Below are 19,367 nucleotides of genomic sequence, written 5' to 3'. Positions count from 1 at the left end.
AATAAGACGGACAAGTTTTGTAAGACTTTTCTGTGGATGGTTAAGGCTGCACATTTTAAGTCGGCCTTCTGTAACTGAAGTCAGTATTCACAACAAATGCCATATGTAGCGTGGCAGTGAATTCATAATATTAATGATTATCCTAAGGCTATGACTACTACAGGAGGCAGAACATTATAATCTGCAAACCAGATTTTATTTATAGAGAATAATGGGAAAAATAAGAAAATAGAATAAAAAAGAACCCAAGCTTAGCTGAGTGCTAATTAGCAGGCAATATCCGTTTTTCTTTCTTAGTATTAATAATAGAGTTTTTGATGGTCATGTGACCACCCAGCTAAATGCAAGATCTATTGTTTTTTCATCTTGTTAGACATGAGCATGTAATCAACTTTTGGCAAATCTGATGTGCATGATAGAATGGGTTCTGATTCTCATGCTATTCATAAAATAATTAAGTATGTTCTACTCTAGTCCTTTTCCTCTGTCCACTGGTAGAACGATGACAGAAACTGGAATAGCACATTTGACTCAGAGAATGACAAGAATGTCAGAGCAGCACAAATAGCTCTAATATGCTTACCTTTCCACAGTTACCTACCTTTACCTTGTTAAACCATGGTATTTTGTGGTTGTCTTGTTAGAGCAACTTACCAAAATATTCCCATATAATTGCCTAATTTGTGATAGTTGTAATGGCTGCTATTTACTAAGATCTTGACAATAAGCCAGACATTTTCTAATACTATAGTCATGCATGGTTTAACAATGAAGATACTTTCTGAGAAACGCATATTTAGGTGATTTCATCATTGTGGAAACATTATAGAGTGTACTGACACAAACCTTGGGGGTATAGCCTAGTACACACCTGGGCTATATGATATAGCCTATTGTTACTAGATCAAGAACCTGTATAGCATGTTACTATTACTGAACACTGTAGGTAATTGTAATACAATGGTATTTGTGTATCTAAACATAGAAAAGGTACAGTAAAAATATGGCATAATTTTATGGGACACCTCCATATATATAGTCCATCATTTATCAAAATGTCATTATGTGGTGCATTTCTATATTTATATTCTTAAAACAACTCTATAGGCTATAGTGAGAACAATGAAAGTAGGAGAAGGTAAGTGCAGTTATACATTCGAATGCCTACTAGATTGTAGATATGGAATGGAATTTGAAATCAGATCTCAGGTGTCCTAAAGTCCTTGTTCTTTTGATTATGTCACAAAATCTTTTCAAGTGAAGAAAATTTAACCGCATAGAGGTAGTAGGCACTCAGTCTGGAATGTGCAAAAATGAGGCTGAAGTCATGGCTTACTCATCTTTGCATGTCTAGAATTTCTGAGACATTCAAGAAATACTTGTTGGAGAGATCTTAAAGTTGAAAAATAAATTTAAAAAAATGCTTTAGGTTGTTTTAAGTCATTCAAAAGAAATAAATTGTACCTTCTCTGTCTGTGTTAGCCAAGAAAAGTAGCTGAGTGACTTTGTAAGATGTTTTTAAATAACAGCATTAAAAACAATCCAACAAGACTTATCATATAAGAAATAAAATTTGTGGAATACAATCAAGATAATAGGCCTCTTTAGAATAGAAATAGCAGGCTTAAAATAGAAGTCTATTTCTTATAGGGCTTGTTGTTTATTTAATAAAGAAAGTTTACTGATAATTTATAACAATTCACAACCACTGAATCAATTATCTAACACAATTATAAAGTTCCTCAGAGTGATTTACCCTTCAGGGAGCATCTGATGGCAGAGTGGATTGTTAAGTCTGTGAGAGTCTTTTTTAACACAGCCAGCTGAGGTGGCCATGTATAATACAAATATGTAGTAGTTCAGAGGCTGGGAAGCAACCTTAGCATATCCAGCCGGCTCTCTGAGAAGGATGATGCTGTCAATCATGAGAGCAGTGTGGCCCACCCAGAGTTATTTAATAGATTGGGTATCATGAGGCTTCTAAGGGTCCATATCCCTAGGAGAAAAGGTAGATAAGAAAATTGAATTTGTCAAGTCACTGCTTGTGACCAAATAAAGACTTACTGATTGGTGCCAGGACTCAGCAGAATATTCCAGCAGCTGCTTCTGTCCACCAAAGCACTCTTTGTGAAAGGACAGATCCAGTGTTACAAAATGGGCCAATTCCCACAATGCCTATAAAACTAGATAAACTTAACTTTTTTTTCCCCTTATAACTTAAGAACACAAAGTAGAGCAATCATGTTGCTTTCTTTCCTAAATTTATTTCATTTTATTTGTTTTGTTTTTTCTGGTGAGAGTATGTAGGATCAAGGGACCCACTGATTGAACCAAATAATGACTTGGAGAGATAAAATTTCAGAATAAGTTATTGAAACCAGGCTTAATTATTTTGTTAAATTATTGCTTCAAGGAAAAAGAAAGCTATAATGTTCCACTATTGCATTTGCTTTGTAGTAATATAATTTACTTCTCAGCTAGTTGTCTTTCCCATAAGTTACATCTTCCATTTTGCTTTTAAAAATGGGTTTTCCCCACATGAACCTGGTGCCATCTCATGTTGGAAATTGTATCCACCAAAAACACTTAATGAAGAAATGACAATTATTAAAAACTAATGAGAGGCATGTGTGGACCCTTAAATGTCCAGCTGATATATTTACTCAAATAAAGCATCAAGCATTGTGTGTCATTAGGTATCAGATTATTGTAGCAGAACCCCAAATGTACCCCCTTCGAAGCACACATACATACACTCATAGTTATTTCTTCTTACAATAGTGTCCTAGTCAGCTAAACTAAGAATTACAACTCACTGACACGAACATATGTTAAGGTTCATGTCAGTGTCAGGTTACTCAAGTAACTTTCCCTTGAGTAAGGTCTATATGTACCTCAAGAATTTTGCTCTTTGCTCACACATGTACTACCCTGGGTGTGATTTTTCTCCCAAGTATTTTATTTATTTATTTTTTTTTTTTTGAGACAGAGTCTCACTTTGTTGTCCAGGCTAGAGTGAGTGCCGTGGCGTCAGCCTAGCTCACAGCAACCTCAAACTCCTGGGCTCGAGTGATCCTTCTGCCTCAGCCTCCCGAGTAGCTGGGACTACAGGCATGCGCCACTATGCCCGGCTAATTTTTTTTTTTTTTATATATATATCAGTTGGCCAATTAATTTCTTTCTGTTTATAGTAGAGACGGGGTCTCGCTCTTGCTCAGGCTGGTTTCGAACTCCTGACCTTGAGCAATCCGCCCGCCTCGGCCTCCCAAGAGCTAGGATTACAGGCGTGAGCCACAGCGCCCGGCCTCCCAAGTATTTTAGAAGTATGTATAACTTTAAATATGAGCATTTACATAAACTCACAAAAGAGAAAGAGAGGTCCCAGAATATCTTTCAATATGTGCATTTATATAAACTTGCAAGAGAGAAAGAGAGCCCAGAAGCTGAGGCTTACCCATATTTCTAAAAGATTTTATGAACATCAACAAAAATCAGTAACTATTTGTTTAGCAACCTCTTATATGATTAAAGTAGATATTATCTCTTTTACTAGAACATAGAGTTTTGCTTAGAGATACTTCTTAATCAAATACTTTGTAGGACATAGCTTTCTGAATTCAGAAATTGTCTGTTTTGTGTGCTTTATACACAATAACCTAGAGCAGTGCCTGGCATGTATTAAGCACTCAGTAAGTACTTACAAATGACTCCCAACTCTATGAGTTCTATGCAGTACTTTAGTTCAATGCAACCACGTCTTTGTGCTCAAGAAATACTTCCCTGAAGAAATAACATTAAAATTTAGATGAAGAAGTTATGGAGAAGTTAGTTAGGTGAAGAAAACTGAGAAACTGTCCAACAGGACACCATGGGAAAGTTTCTAAGATGTTAGCAGGATAATGTGTTCAAATAAATGGAAAATTCTAATAGGGAGGGTAAAGAGAAGAATACTATGAGAAGATAAGTGGAAAACAAGTAAAGAAAAAAGGTCTTTTAGGGCATCATAGAGATTGAACATTTTATCCTAAAGACAATGGAAAGTCATTGGTGCATTTTCAACATGAAGTATGTTCTGTTCATTAATTTATTTATTTTTAGTTGTTGCTATGGTTCAAATGTGTCCCCCAAAATTCATGTGTTAGAAACTTAATCTCCAATGCAACAGTGTTGAGAGGTGGGGCCTAATAAGAGGTGATTAGGTGCGCTCATGAATAGATTAATGCCATTATCACTGAAGTTGGTTACTTATCCCAAGAGTAGCTTTGTTATAAAAGAAAGTTCAGCCCCCTCTTGCTCTGTCTCTTGAGCACTCTCTTGCTGTCTGCATGCTATAACTCTACAAGAAGGCCCTCACCAAAGGTGGGCCCCTACTTTGAAATTCCCAGCTTCCAGAACTGTAGGAAATAAATTTTTCTTCATTAATTACCCAGTGTATGCTATTCTATTATAGCAAACCAAAACAATATAAGAAAGTTCTCAAAACTGTTTTAATACTAAAAGAAAGAATATTGACCCACAGATCTAATCTTCTATACCTAACTCTGTCATTTTGGAAGACTCACTTAACTTTTTATTATTTCAGTAATAAATATTTACAATTTTTTTTAAATTTAAATAAGCAATCAACAATCTTCTCCTATCTAAAAGCCTATACCTCAGTAACAATTGTATGTGCTTTCTTGTAGACCCTTAATTGAATCTTTGGCCAGCATTAGATACCTTTCCTTGGTGAGCAAGATAAACAGAGAAGATGAAGAAATGCTTACTTACTGATATTGGGTTTATGAGAATAAACTATCGTTTGAGCTTCAGTTCTCACAAAAACAGCTCCTGAATCATGGAAGAGGGACATAGTTAGGCACAGAGTTGATTTAGTGGGGGAATCTCAAGAAGTAGAGAAAGAGAGCAGAATTGAAGTGTGCAGAAAAGTCAAGAGGACTATTATTTATTGAGCTTGGTATTGCCATGAACGGGTGAGACAAAATTTAATTATGAATCTTCTGAGGATTTGTATTTGATGCACCTTAGAGTTGGTTTTCCAGATTGCAGGAGTATGGACCAGATATACACCCACTTCTGCTCTCATTAATTTAAGACTGGTGGTGAGGATATTAACTTCCCATACTTCCAGACTGCACCAACATAGGAGCTAAGGAGACTTTTCTTACTTTGGAGATGTCTCTGGAGTAGAAAAGTCAAAATATGTTTCAATTTATGCCTAAAGGCTGCTGATGTGATGAGTTAGACTTACAAGAAGCAGTAAAGGTGTAGCAAGGGATCCTAGGGAACTTGAGTATCATTCTCGCAGAATGAAGAGTCATTAAAGAGGCCTATAGTGATAAGTGATTGCTATATCTGTATTCTTGACTCAATAGTCAGTCTGGCTGCAATGTGAGAATGGATTTAAAAGTGGGGGATGAGAGACTGGATACTATTCAAGAATATCTCTACTTCCTATTGAAAAGAGTCCACACAATTTAATGTAGCAAATAATGTTTGGTATATACTGGTCAGTTAGGGCAGATATTAACTCTAAAATTGTTACAGATGACAGATTGATAAGATATTAGAGTGAATGAAATGGTAGGGGTAAAATTATGAAATATTTTGAAAATGAAATTAATTGTATTGAGTACTAAATATAGTATGAAGAAGGGAGAATTATCTAGAATGATTCCCAAATCTCTAGAATAAATGGGTATAAGTTAGTAACATCAGCTAGTGTTGGAGATACAAGGGTACAGAAAAGAAAACATTTGTTGTTGTTTTTGTTATAGTTATAATTTTGTGGGAATAGGATTAGTTTTGGATGTGCTGAGTTTGAAATACATGTGAGACGTATATCGATATGATTTCCAGTTATTTCGAGTCTATGCTTCTAGCTTGGACTAGCAGTAGAAATTTTGAAGTCATTTAAAAACCACGATATTTTCTACTCAAAGCAACTAGTGCATGCTATTAATAGAAAAATGTTTGATTCCAAGTCTAGAGCATTAAATACATAGTATAAACCGGAAAAGTATTGTCTATTTAGAAAACAAAAAATTGTAAAATTTCACTTTGGTCATGTCAAAAGAATTCAGGATTTAACTAGAAGAGGTATGAAAGTTCAAAAATGGCATGTTTTTTAGGATTGATGAAGAATTAACTGTAGTGGATTAAGTGTATCAAAGATTTGATAACATTTCTGAAATCATAATGGGACAAAAATCGAATATGTTATTACTGAAGACTGCATGAGAATAACTCACTGTTTTTGGGTGTTGGTAGTAACTACAGAGAAAGAACATTGCACTTAATATTGCTTTTCCTGTACAAATTATACCACTGGGTAACAACTAGTAAACAAAAAAGTTCTTATTTTATAGAAATATCCTAGTAAACAAATAAAAAATGAATGATAATATGAAAGACAATTATTTTCTAACTCTAATAAACTAATGCAGCAAGGCAAAAGATCCATTTGAGGAACTGATATTTTAGTTTATCAAGATAATAGGCACAAGCACCCGGTTCATAAACTTTAAAATGAGAGCTAATATATTTTTTTCCTCTTATAAAATCCCTACCATCTTTGCTGGAACTCAGAGGAAATAGTCTTTCAGCAGGAGACTGTAAAATATCTTGCTTATTTTTAAAGTGTTAATTCCTATTGTAAAACAATTGAAAAAAAAAAAGAATTTAAAAACAGAACAAAAAATAACCGAGTTAAATAAATACTGGCGAGTACTGTATGGATGTGTGTCCGAAATCGAAGAGCTGGGAGTCACACCCACCCACCCACAAGTCCAAAAGCAAAGCCATCTTTAGCCTGTGAAATGGCTTCAAGTCCATCCTTATCCTGTAACTGTAAAATAAGACCCCTTATAGTGGGAACTTGCTTCCTGAAGTTTCTGAAACTAATATAAGCCTCTAACTTTATTTTCACTATTAGTCTAAGAATAAGAGTTGCTTCAGTAAAACTTAAGATTAACTATTGATATGGGTTGGCCAACTGTTTTATAGCCAATTACCAACAGAACTAGGCAATAGAATGGCATATTTACAATAGCAGAGCATCCATGGATCACTCAGGAACTGGAACAGGTTACTGAGGAAATGGCCTTTCATACCATTACTCAATAACCACTACATAGTCATAATACAAAAGAGTGATATGTAGCAAAAATCATGATAGTTAGCTGCTTGACATTTTAAAGATACAATTAGGTTATTAATGTGACATTTCAAAAACAGAAATGGTTATCATAAAAAAAACTAAATCATCAGATAGGGAAATGTGAAATTCAAAGAACGTTGGTTGGTACTTGCCAGAATATAGATAAAATGGCTGTATACACTGCATGACTTTGCTTCAAATGTCATACCTATGATAAAGAACAGTGTAGCATCTTTAGCAGGAGAAAAAAATAATCTACTATTTAGTAGCCATATTTTCAGACTCCATTATTTTCTCTCTTCATTCTGCAGACAATCTTTGATTTCAATTACTGTTGTATAACTATGGATGAGTAAATAGAAGATTATTATGTATTTGAATGGCAGTAATCACTTAGTAAGATTACTGAGTCAGATTTATTATCTTGTTAGTATGACCTGTGTTTGCCAACAATAGTTTAGAAATAAAAATTAGGTCAGATTTCTCATCAACTGTGTATTTTATGGATTAAGGTGTCTGAAACTTTCTATAATACCTGATAGAAATCATGGATTTACAATTTATTCTGTCAAAGAAGAATTATAGATGCTCATCTTCAGCTGGAAGAAATCCACAAGAGAACTATAAACTCTCAATTTAAAACGATATATTTCTCTTCCCCTTATATTTATAGGTGTTATGACATCATAATGCTGGGAACCATCATATTTATATGTTTTCTGTAAAGATATCACTTACAGTAAGACTATTATACTGACTGAAATATGGTCACTAACATTGAGACAATCAGGAGGGAGATCTCATATATGACTAATTTTTTATATGGTGAGGATATTTCTTTGAGATATTAAACATTAGTATGAATTAATTAATATAAGCATAGAGAGAAATGGGACTATGCAATACCCTATAATCATAATAAAGAAGAAAATCAAGAGGAGTATTTTCCTAATATGTGATGCATGCTTATCTGAGAAATTATCTGACTTCCCAACTGTTCAGCTGACACTTTTACACTTTTACTCATGACAGTATCTTATAGAGTTGCATGAACACATTGATACTTATGATATCAAATGTGGGTGTACTCTATTCTCCTTGCTTGTAAATATCTATAATTTGAAAAATGTTTGTTTTTTTCAAGTATGTAATAAACAGTATGACACACACCGCAATTTTGAATTATTCTGCGCATATTCAACATGGAATAGTAGTTTTGAATTGCAGAAGCCAATAGAAGAATAATCCACTTGTGTGGGAAATCATATTTTAATGAAATTGTCATTAATATTTATGCTAAATGTCATGTAAGTCTAAAGAGACATGTTAACATCAGTGTCTGAATACCCTAGAATTGCTTAAAATTACATTTCCAAAAAATATTTTGTTTTCATTCAAAAGCTCTCTGATTTCTGCTCAAATGTTTATTATTTCACTTCAAAATGCTTTCTCATATTTGTTCCAGATGTTCACAGAACAAGCACAGAACATGGTGGATAAATCAGAGTACACAGCAATAAGCATAAACTGACTGTTTCATTTACTAACAAGTTGCTCTGACGAAGTCTTATGATGACTAAAAAGGAAAATAGTCTTTCTGCATGACTCTTACAGCTCCCAGCATGATATAGTTGCTATAGAATGTTTGACTTAAAATTTCCTCTTCTATGCAATAAGTACAGGCTTTATCTTTTTACTCTTAAGAGTTAATTTTGATATTTACTGTTTACTAATTTAAGAGATTATATACAGGAAGATATTATTAAGATTTAAAATAGCAGTGTTTGGGGATCTGAGAAAAAATATTTAAAATATATAATCTTTCAAAAATAAGGGAGAATTATAAAAATGCTTATGATGAATTGTGACCAACATATTACAATAAACATGTACAATATTTAGGTACAATTATCTACCTATCTAGCTATCATATATACCACATAATTTAATTGACATACTCTTACACTAATGATCTCTTTCCCTATAGTAATAATTTGCATATTCTTCAAAGTCATCAAACAATTTTTTAGTTTAGCTTTTTCTCCCTAATTCCCTTATCTTTCAATGTACTTTTCTTCAGACATGTTAATAATCTTTGGGTCCTTAGAGTGGCATTATGGAAATTTGCCCACAATGCCTAGGAGTAGTTACTTTAGCAAACATGGAACATCAATACAAAATAATGTGTCCTTCCTACAAATTAGCAGAAAAGAATCAACCAGATTTTCTTCAAAGTAGTTGCTTTCAAAGTTCAAGCAGTTACTTTAATGGTAATGCCATTGCTCAAAATAATTTCAGACCTTCTTCTAGTAACTGTCTTCAAAACAAGGTAACTACACTCACAGGAAAGCAGTTATTAATTCTGTATTTACAGTTCTCTTAGTCTCCCCTAATAGATCATTATGATTTTTTTTTAATTCGGCATATTATGGGGGTACAGATTTTAAGGTTTCAATAAATGCCCATTTCCCCCCTCCCCCCAAAAGTCTGAGTCTCCAGCATGACCATCCCCCAGATGGTGCACATCTCACTCATTATGTATGTATATACCCGCCCCCTCCCCCCCCCACCTGCCCAATACCCTATTACTGTAGTACCTATGTGTCCACTTAGGTGCTACTCAGTTAATACCAGTTTGCTGGAGAATATATCTGGTGCTTGTTTTTCCATTCTTGGGAAACTTCACTTAGTAGTATGGGTTCCAGCTCTAACCAGGAAAATATAAGATGTGCTATATCACCATTGTTTCTTAGAGCTGAATAGTACTCCATGGTATACATATACCACATTTGATTAATCCATTCTTGGATTGATGGGCACTTTTTAAGGAACTGAAACTTTGCACTGATTGGTAAAAAATAAGTCATAGGAAAGTTGTTCTTTCAATGATCATATTATGTGATGAAGCATGTGCACCAGGGCCGGCGCATAGAATCAACTTTCAACAACTCCCCAGGTAGCTGATGCCTTACATGTTTCCCCAGCAGCACCACAAGATATGGAGGGATATATGTGTTCCACAGACTTCTCATAAAAAGCTTTGGACTATAAGTAAGGAGATATATATTCCAATTTCCATTCTAATCTACAAATAGAGGAAGAAACATATCTGTTTCACTCTATTTCACTGGGATATTAAAAATATGGAAATTCACGTTGCTGCTAACCCTTAGTCACTACCATAGAATAGACAGGTTAACTTTTCTGTTAAGTACTCCAATTTTCCATACCGTACAGTTTTTGCTTTTCATTTTCTTTGTTGATGTTTTTGTCCACCATAAAGTAAGACAGTGTTGTCATGCTGTGCAGGTTTTTATCTTAGAATTAATAAAGCATAACATGCCACTAGCATTTTTGTCTGATTTTTTAATTAAATTACCTTTAATTGTTGAATACTCTTTAAAGATGGGATTTCTGCTCTTTGGTAAGTAGATCAGGGAAATATTTTAGAATAGGTTGACTTCCATGTAATGTGTCTTCAAATTGACAGTTATAACCATTATAATTCCCTTGTGTTCTGCCCTTCAGAGGGAGAATCATTTACATTTTAGGTAAGATGAGAGGAGCTGAAGTTGTGGGAAGAATATAAACAATGATTTGTCCTGTTTCACAGAGCAGAGAGAGTAGCTCACTATGCAGCTCATTTATTTCTCTTCCTCTTTCTCCTCCTCTTCTCTTCTTCCCTCTCTCCCTATTCCCTTTTTTTCCCCAATTACCTTAAGGGTTTCAGATGAAGGAAACTTTCAACTTCTAATATGCACTTTTGGAAATTATATGAAATAATTAAGAATAAGTTATAACCTTAATCAATAAATCTTTCTTTGAGCCGAATATAGCGGTGGCTATAAAAGAAAATCTACTGTGGGCTGGGGAAATAGAAAGGAAGTCTTGTCTAAATTAAACATAAATTCACGTTGAGGAAGAATGTTTATCTCCCTCTTGTCAATGGATAATTAACATCATTGTTCTTGTTTTGGTATCCTAAAAACAGTTATTATTTTAATATATACATCTAGATCTCTCTCTCTCTCTGTGTATATATATAAATATACATATATTCATATCTATACATATATCATATACATATATCTATACATATATTCATATACATATGTATTCATATCACTATATTTATGGATTCAAGGAAACTATTTTTTTATTTTACAAATCATATAAAGAGGTGCTTTTTGAGTATCATGGAATTTTAAATTGCTAATATAAAGTAAATAACAGGTTACAGGAGGATAAACCCCAGTTTTTATCTCAAATGTCTAAATGTGATATTTAATTTTCTCTTTACTGGATTTGGTCCCTAATAGGAGTATAATGCATTAAGGAAATATTTCAGACACATTTTATTTTTCCCAAGTTTGATTTTCTATCTGAAAATCTCTTTCCTGGTTAAGAGAAGTGAACCAATTCATCCTTTGCTTAACATTTTACAGATCAAAACTAACAGGATATTTTATTCTCCCAGTCTTTAAAAATACAGTAAATATGATTGGGTTTCCAAGCAAATTTGTCAGTATAATTTCAGCACACTTTTCAGGAGACTTGCAGTTAACTATTGAAGACACTGAATGATCTAGTCATCTGTATGTATAACTCTGATATCTGAAATATTTTTTTCTTTGATATACTGATGTCACTCTCCAATATGCATAATACTAAGTAGATGTTTGTAATTATTAATATATATTTACTTAATGGTGATAGTAAGAATATACTTATCTAATGCTTTAATATATTCTCATAAAAGTTTTATTTTACCCAGATAACACAAATGAAAATATTCATTTCTGATTGTCATACAATTTAAGTGAACAATTGTGTATAGCATCATAACTTTAATGCGCCAACAATTTTCAAGAAAGACCACATATCAATTGCTCTTGTTGCCATATGTCTGTTTTACATAGTACAATCTTCTTTAAATGACTTGAAGTAACTTAATAAAGTTATAATTCATTTCTCTTATTTATTTATAGTTCTTTTGTCTTAATATCTGTTTATGTGACTCATGACCATAATTGTAATGTTTATAAATAGAGCTTACCAACTGCTTAGATAGGAGTAAAGATGTTGGTAAGATTAAAAAGAAAGAGAAACCCTCAATAAAGAAGGAGGAGGAGAAACAGGAGGAGAAGGAGGGGAAAGGGTGGGAGTAGAGATGGAGGAGGGAGAGGGACATATGGAGGGAGGAGGAATGAAAAAGGAAGACAAGGAAAGAAGGGAGGGAGGGGGAAAGAGAAAGGAAGGAAGGAAGGAAGGAAGGAAGGAAGGAAGGAAGGAAGGAAGGAAGGAAGGAAGGAAGGAAGGAAGGAGGGAAGGAGGGAAGGAAGGAAAAAGGAAGGAAGGAAGAAAGGAGGGAGGGAAGGAAGGAAGGAAGGAAGGAAGGAAGGAAGGAAGGAAGGAAGGAAGGAAGGAAGGAAAAAAAGGAAGGAAAAAGGAAGGAAAAAAGGAAGGAAAAAAGGAAGGAAGGAAGGATCAATATTTATGCTTCTTAGCGGGTAGATCATTTCAGACTTTAGTTGCTAGACTACAAGTAAAATGCTCCTCTCTTCTATTGTTTTACATAATGATGTCATTATTACTCTGATATAGAAGCTGCCAATATTGTGAGTATACATACCCAAAAGAACAAAAGACATTCTATAAAAAAGACAACTGCACAAGAATGTTTATAGCAGCACAATTCACAACTGCAAGGATGTGGAAACAACCACGTGTCCATCAATACAGGACTGGATAAATAAAATGTGATATATGTATACCATGGAATTCTACTCAGCCACAAAAAACAATGGTGGGCCAGGTGCAGTGGCTCATGTCAATCCTTGCACTCTGGGAGGCCGAGGAGGGAGAATAGCCTGAGGTCAGAAGTTGGAGACAAGCCTGAGCAAGAGCGAGACCCCGTCTCTACTAAAAATAGAAGAAAAAATAAATTAGCTAGTCAATTAAAAATAGAAACAAAAAAAAATTAGTCGGGCATGGTGGCTTATGCTGTATTCCCAGCTACTAGGGAGGCCGAGGCAAGAAGATCACTTTAGACCAGGAGTTTGAGGTTGCTGTGAGGTAGGACCCATGACACTTACTCTAGCCTAGCCCAGGCAACAAAGCAACAAAGTGAGACTGTGTCTCAAAGAAAAACAAAAAAAACAATGGTGATGTAGCACCTCTTGTATTATGGATAGAGCTGGAACTCATTATATTAAGTGAAGTAACACAAGAATGGAAAAACAAGCACCACATGTACTCACCATCACATTGATATTAACTGATCAGCACTTAAGTACACATATAGCAGTAACAGTAATTGGGTGTTGGGCAGATGGGAGCAGGGAGGAGAGGATGAGTATATTCACACCTAGTAGGTGTGGTACGCACCTTCTGGGGGATGGACATGCTTGAAGCTCTGAATCAGGTGGGGCAAAGGCAATATATGTAATCTAAATATTTTTACCCCTATAATATGCTGAAATAAAAAAATTAAAAAACAAAAAAATAAAATTGTGAAATGATGATGTCCTCTCCTCAAATAATGGCATTACTTTCATTAAAAAATATTTTACTACATCCTAAGCTGTACTGAATTTCTACATTTTGTTTTCTCTATTCTGACAACATCCCTAGGTTAACGTTCCTGAATGAAGTGGATAATGACTACCTTGCTGCAGTCTGTATTTTATAAAAAGAAGCATAAAGAGAAGGCATGATTTACACTCCTTTTTAGTAGCATGGAATGCTCCCTCCATAGCCAATTTAATCAATCAATGATTAAATTTGTAATACTAATTTCAAAACTAAAAATGCTCTCACAGAGCAAATGTCAAATACAGAGCAAGTTAAATGTGGACACAGTAAATGTTGGCATAGTCTTTTCCAGAGAGCAGTTTACCTCCCAGCAAATGGAACATTCTTCTTCTGTGCTCTCGGTATGTGCATTTATAAGTGTCTAAGAATGGGTATTATTTTAATTCATGGTGAGTCTACTTTCATTCATGCTGTTTTCTCATTCATGTTTGCAAGTGTGTGCTTTTTATGTGTGTGCAGCTTATGGAGTCATGCATTTAAAATCTTTATGGATGTAGGATTATTTATTTATTCACTTCTAAAACTTCTAAAACACATTACAGAGCCACAACCATTAGCTGGCATTAACTGTATAATCTTTTCATTCTCAATTTTTTTAAAAAAAATACAAAATGATAAACCTCTAAGCTTTATGGACTATCCTCAGGAAATAAGATACACTTCAATTCTGCAGCCCAACAAAGACTCTCATAGCTTTTATTAGAGATTTCTAAGTTTATTTAGTTGTCTTAGGAATAGAGCTTTAGTAAAAAAATTTCATAGCTTATTTCATTACTATATTGTAAGTGACAAGAAAAATAAGTCAGACCAAAATGAATAATTTGAGCATAAATCATTTTAGGTTCCTTATTTACACTGAAATATTTTCTTGTGAAAATATTAATACCAATCATTTTATACAAAAATTGTAAATGACTTCAGCACTGTGTGGCTCAAAAGACTAAAATAGAACCAAATCCCCTGACATCACTATTTCTAATAAAAATATTCAGTACATGACCAAACCATCAAAATGCACATATAGTTTTTAGATACCTTAGTCAACATCCAGTTTCCTCAGGAAAATTCTCTGATTTCAAAAATAATTACAAACAGACACTCATAATAGTATAAGTCTCATTAACCAAATATTTTCTAATTTTTAGTAGAGGGGAAAATAACTAGAATGACTTGGCAAATGGCTTAAAATAACTAATCCTCACAGATAGTTTATCAATATAACTGGCCTCCAGTTATGCAAAATATCCTACACACCACTAGAGTTGGCACACCAGAAACTTATTTTTGATTTTTTGGTCCACATTATAAATTCTGAATGAAATGAAAGAGCAAAACCCATATCCCATAAATCATTAATTATTAGCCACATGATCAGAGGAGAGCTAATATCATAGTAGTTGTTAGAAATTTGATGCATGAGAATATTGTGGAACAATTTATCATTTAAGAAGATCCAGGATTTCTTTTTATTGAGGTAGTGGGAGGGAGATAAAATTCAGTAATTATCATTAAATCATGAATCATTTATAAAAGCTTGAATTTTAATGATTGCAGATCCCACATTCATCATTCAGGTCAAAAATATTTTATTATTCAATTATTAAACATATTACACAGTATTGCATTCAAATTAAGAAGCTATTCTGTATGAACTATTATGTAAGGATGTTAGTACAGTCTGTATATGAGCATTTATATAGCTTTGCTCTGTATTTTTTTCAAAAGACAAAAATTAAGAGAAAATGCTTCACGTTATAAAAATTCCTGCTGATTATACAACATGCACACAGTTCTTGTCAATATATACACTTTATGAGGATACAATTTAATCATAACTTTCATTTTCATGGTAACTAAAGAAAGAGTTGCTTGTCATTTGAGATTCGTATGCTCTACAGTGGAGATGCTTACATGGAGTGGGTCCTATTTCCAAATACTGGCAACATTCTGGAGATGCACTTTTAAGTCCTGAAATACTTTATAACATTGACTCAGTGATAGCCTGGTCTTGAATTTTTATTTTGAAATGTGATAATGTATTGATTATTAATTCGCCCATAGAATAGACAGAATAATGTTCCCTCAAAGATGTCCAGGGTCTAATCCTGGAAGCCTTGATTGTGTTACCTTACATGGCAAAATGACTTTACAGGTGTGATTAAGTTAAGGATCTTGAGATGAGAAGGCTGCTCTTGATTACCCAGATGGGCCCAATGTGATCATAGTGATCCTTATAAAAGAGAGGCTGGAGGGTGAGAGTCAAAGAAGGAGGGTAAGAATGAAGGCAGAGGTCGGAATGATGTTATTGATGGAAAGGGGCCATGAGCTCAGGAATGCAGACAGCCTCTGGAAGCTTCTGGAAAAGAAAAGGAATAGATTCTTCGTAGAGTCTGTAGAAGGATCACAGCCCTGCTGATATCTTGATTTTAGCTCTTAAGACCTATTTCTGATCTCCAGAAGTGAAAGATAATAAATTTGTTTTTTGAAACCACTGTTTTTGGTTATTACAGCAGCAATAGGAAATGAATACACCTAGAGATCAGATGTAATTTGCTTTTTCCTCTTCCCATTTTCAAATTTAAGACAATTATTAACACATTGCCACACCAGAAAAAAATAAAACCTTTTTCCCTGGGGCCAAGGTGTTTTATTAAAACAAAACGATCCTTTTTAATTTGTTATTTTTTTATTGTTTTCTGTGCGGGAGTTATATGCAATGCAATCCACATTTTTAGAATTAAATTATCAATATTAATTATAACATAAAGAACGTCAACAAGTAAGATTTTCACGAACCAATTGCAGGGTTTTTCTTCATGCGGCCCTAGGCTCAAAACTAGCTTCACTTAAATACAACTCACATGACAGTCAATGTGTTAATTTTTAGAAACATTTATAGTTTTATATCATCCAGAAAACAAAATAAAATGCAAGTGAATCAGTAGTACAGTCACCCTGCACATGATGTTCTGTGTTACATTTCCATATTCTAGGACAATTACGCATGGGAAAAAATACTGGCTGGCCCTACTTTCCTATGCAACACTTTCATAATTTTATCTTTTCAGTTATAGGAATTCACAAAATAAAATTAGTTTAGGCAAATAACTAGTAATAACTTTTTTTTCAATTAATATCACCATTTACCTTGAGCCTTCACCATTGCGAGGGAAAAGAACCTCAGGGTAAGAGTGACAAGGCATGGGATTCATTTCTTCCTCCAGCCCTCAGCTGCTCTGCAAAAGTTGACAAAACCATGTCCTTTATTTTTTTAAACTTTCCATTAGATGTAATTTTACATGCAAGGGTAAGAAACAAGACAGAAACCTGTTATGTTTATCAGCCAATGTCTTTCCAGGGAATTGACATTGGTCCAACCCATCAGCCTAAGATTTCATCAGTTTTACATGCATTCATTTTTGTGTGTGTTTATTAATATTTTGTTCTATGTAATTTTATCATATTTTTAGATTTGTGTGACCACCACCACAGTAAAGATGAGGAAAAATTCTATCATAAAAGTCCTTCTTGCTACCCTATTATAGCCATTGCCACCTCCCCTATCTCATTCCCCAACCTTATTAGCCCCTGACCTTCACTATATCTTCTCCGTGTCTATAGTTTTTCACTTGAAGAATATTATGTAAATGGAATCATGCAGAATATAACTTTTTGAGTTATTTTCAGCAAAACATCAAAATTTTATTCTGCCAATTTGCTGAATTAACTTATAGTTTCTAGAAATTATTTTGTAGATACCTAGGAATTTTCTAGAAAGGCAATCATGTCGTCTGCACATAAAATTTCTTTATTTCTCCTGTTACAATTTGTGTGCGTTTTATTTCTTTTTCTTACCTCAATGCCTTGGCTAGCACTTTCAGTGTTATGTGGAATAAGAGAAGTGAGAGTAGACATTCTTTTCTTGTTCCCAGTCTCACTGGTTAGGCATCCAATCTTTCACCATTAAGTATGATGTAAGCTGTAGGGTTTCTGCAGACTCTATTTATTATCCTAAGGGAGTTCCCATCTATTCCTGATTTATTGAAATTTTCTATATGAATATGTATTAAATTTTGTCACATTTTTCTGCATCAATTTATAAGAATATGAGATTTCTTCCTCCTTACCTTGTTGATAGATTATGTTGATTTATTTTGAAATGTTGAATAATCCTTAATACTTAGAATAAATCCCATTTAGTCATGTTGTATAATTACTTTTATTCTTTGCTGAATTCAATTAGCTATATATTTTGATGACTTTTATATCTACATTTATGAGATATATTAGTCTGTAGGATTTTTTTAAACTGTTTTTATTTGGTTTTAGTATCAGGATAATACTAGTCTCCTAAAACAAGTTAGGAAGGAAGTATTCTTTCCTTTTCTAATTGTTGAGAGAGATTATATAAGATTTGTTGAAATTCTTCTATAAATATTGGCAGAAGTGCTTATGCAAACCATTTTTGATCTTGGATAATTGTTTTTGCAGGAATTTTAAATTACAAATTCAGTGTCTTTAGTGGTTGTAGAACTATTTTGCTTGTCTATTTTCTCTTGATTGAGTTTTAGCAATCTGTGGTTTTTAAAAGAATTCATTCCTTTCAGTTGTCGTATTTATGAGCATAAAGTTATTTGTATGATTCTGTTATTATCTTTTATTAGATATAAAGTCTATGGTGACATCCCTTGTTTAATTTCTGTTACTGGAGGTCTATGCTTTTTTATTTTTGTCAATCTTGCTTTATCAATTTTATCAATGTTATTGATTTTCTTAAAGATTAGCCTTTGTTTTACTGACTTTTTTTCTCTATTGTTTTCAATCATTTAAAAGATGCTATATAAATAAATAATAAATAGTGGAATTTATATATCCTCTTATCTGTATTATTTCCTTGCTTTTGTTTGCTGTAGTTTTATTTTCTCTTCTAGTTTTTCAAGGTGAGAACATAGAGTATTGAACTGAGACTTTTCCCATTTTCAAGGCTAAATGTTTAATGCCATATATTTTCCTCTCTGCTCTGCTTTATTTGTATCTTACATATCTTGGTATTTACTCCACTCAACTCTATGCATCTTATCATTTATTGTGAGACTTCTTCTTTGACCTATTTAAAAGTGTTTTGCTTTCCAGGTATTTATCATATAAGAAACTTAGTTTTGCAAATAAAAATTAAAAAAAAAATTCCAAGTGCTTAAATATATTTTTGACTTTTGTCTTACTGAATTTTAGTGTCATTTTCTTATCATCAGAGAATATACCCTGCATGATTTCAATTGCTTCAAATTTCTCCAGATTTATTTTGTGGGTCAGCATAGTCTCATTCTCAGTGAACATTCCATGAGGACTTGAAAAACATTAATTTTCCTGTTTTTTGATGGAGTATTCTGTATCTGTCTACTTTTGGGCTGATTATTTTGTTCAACCATTTCCTTTTGAGTCTTAGTTCTTATCATGTACTTAGTGCTGAGTTCTTTCTCTATAAAAATGAAAATAAATACTTTCTTGTCTTGCAGGATTTTTGTGAAGATCACCCAACTAATATATGTAAAAGTTCTTTGTTACTATTGAAGTACCAAACATGTAGATACTTATTATCATCTCTCTGCAATGA

The sequence above is a fragment of the Microcebus murinus genome, chromosome 1 (genome assembly GCF_040939455.1).
Source record: "Microcebus murinus isolate Inina chromosome 1, M.murinus_Inina_mat1.0, whole genome shotgun sequence".
Lineage (NCBI taxonomy): Eukaryota > Metazoa > Chordata > Mammalia > Primates > Cheirogaleidae > Microcebus > Microcebus murinus.
The sequence above is the reverse complement of the archived record's forward strand: the minus strand, read 5'-3'. Positions refer to the sequence as shown.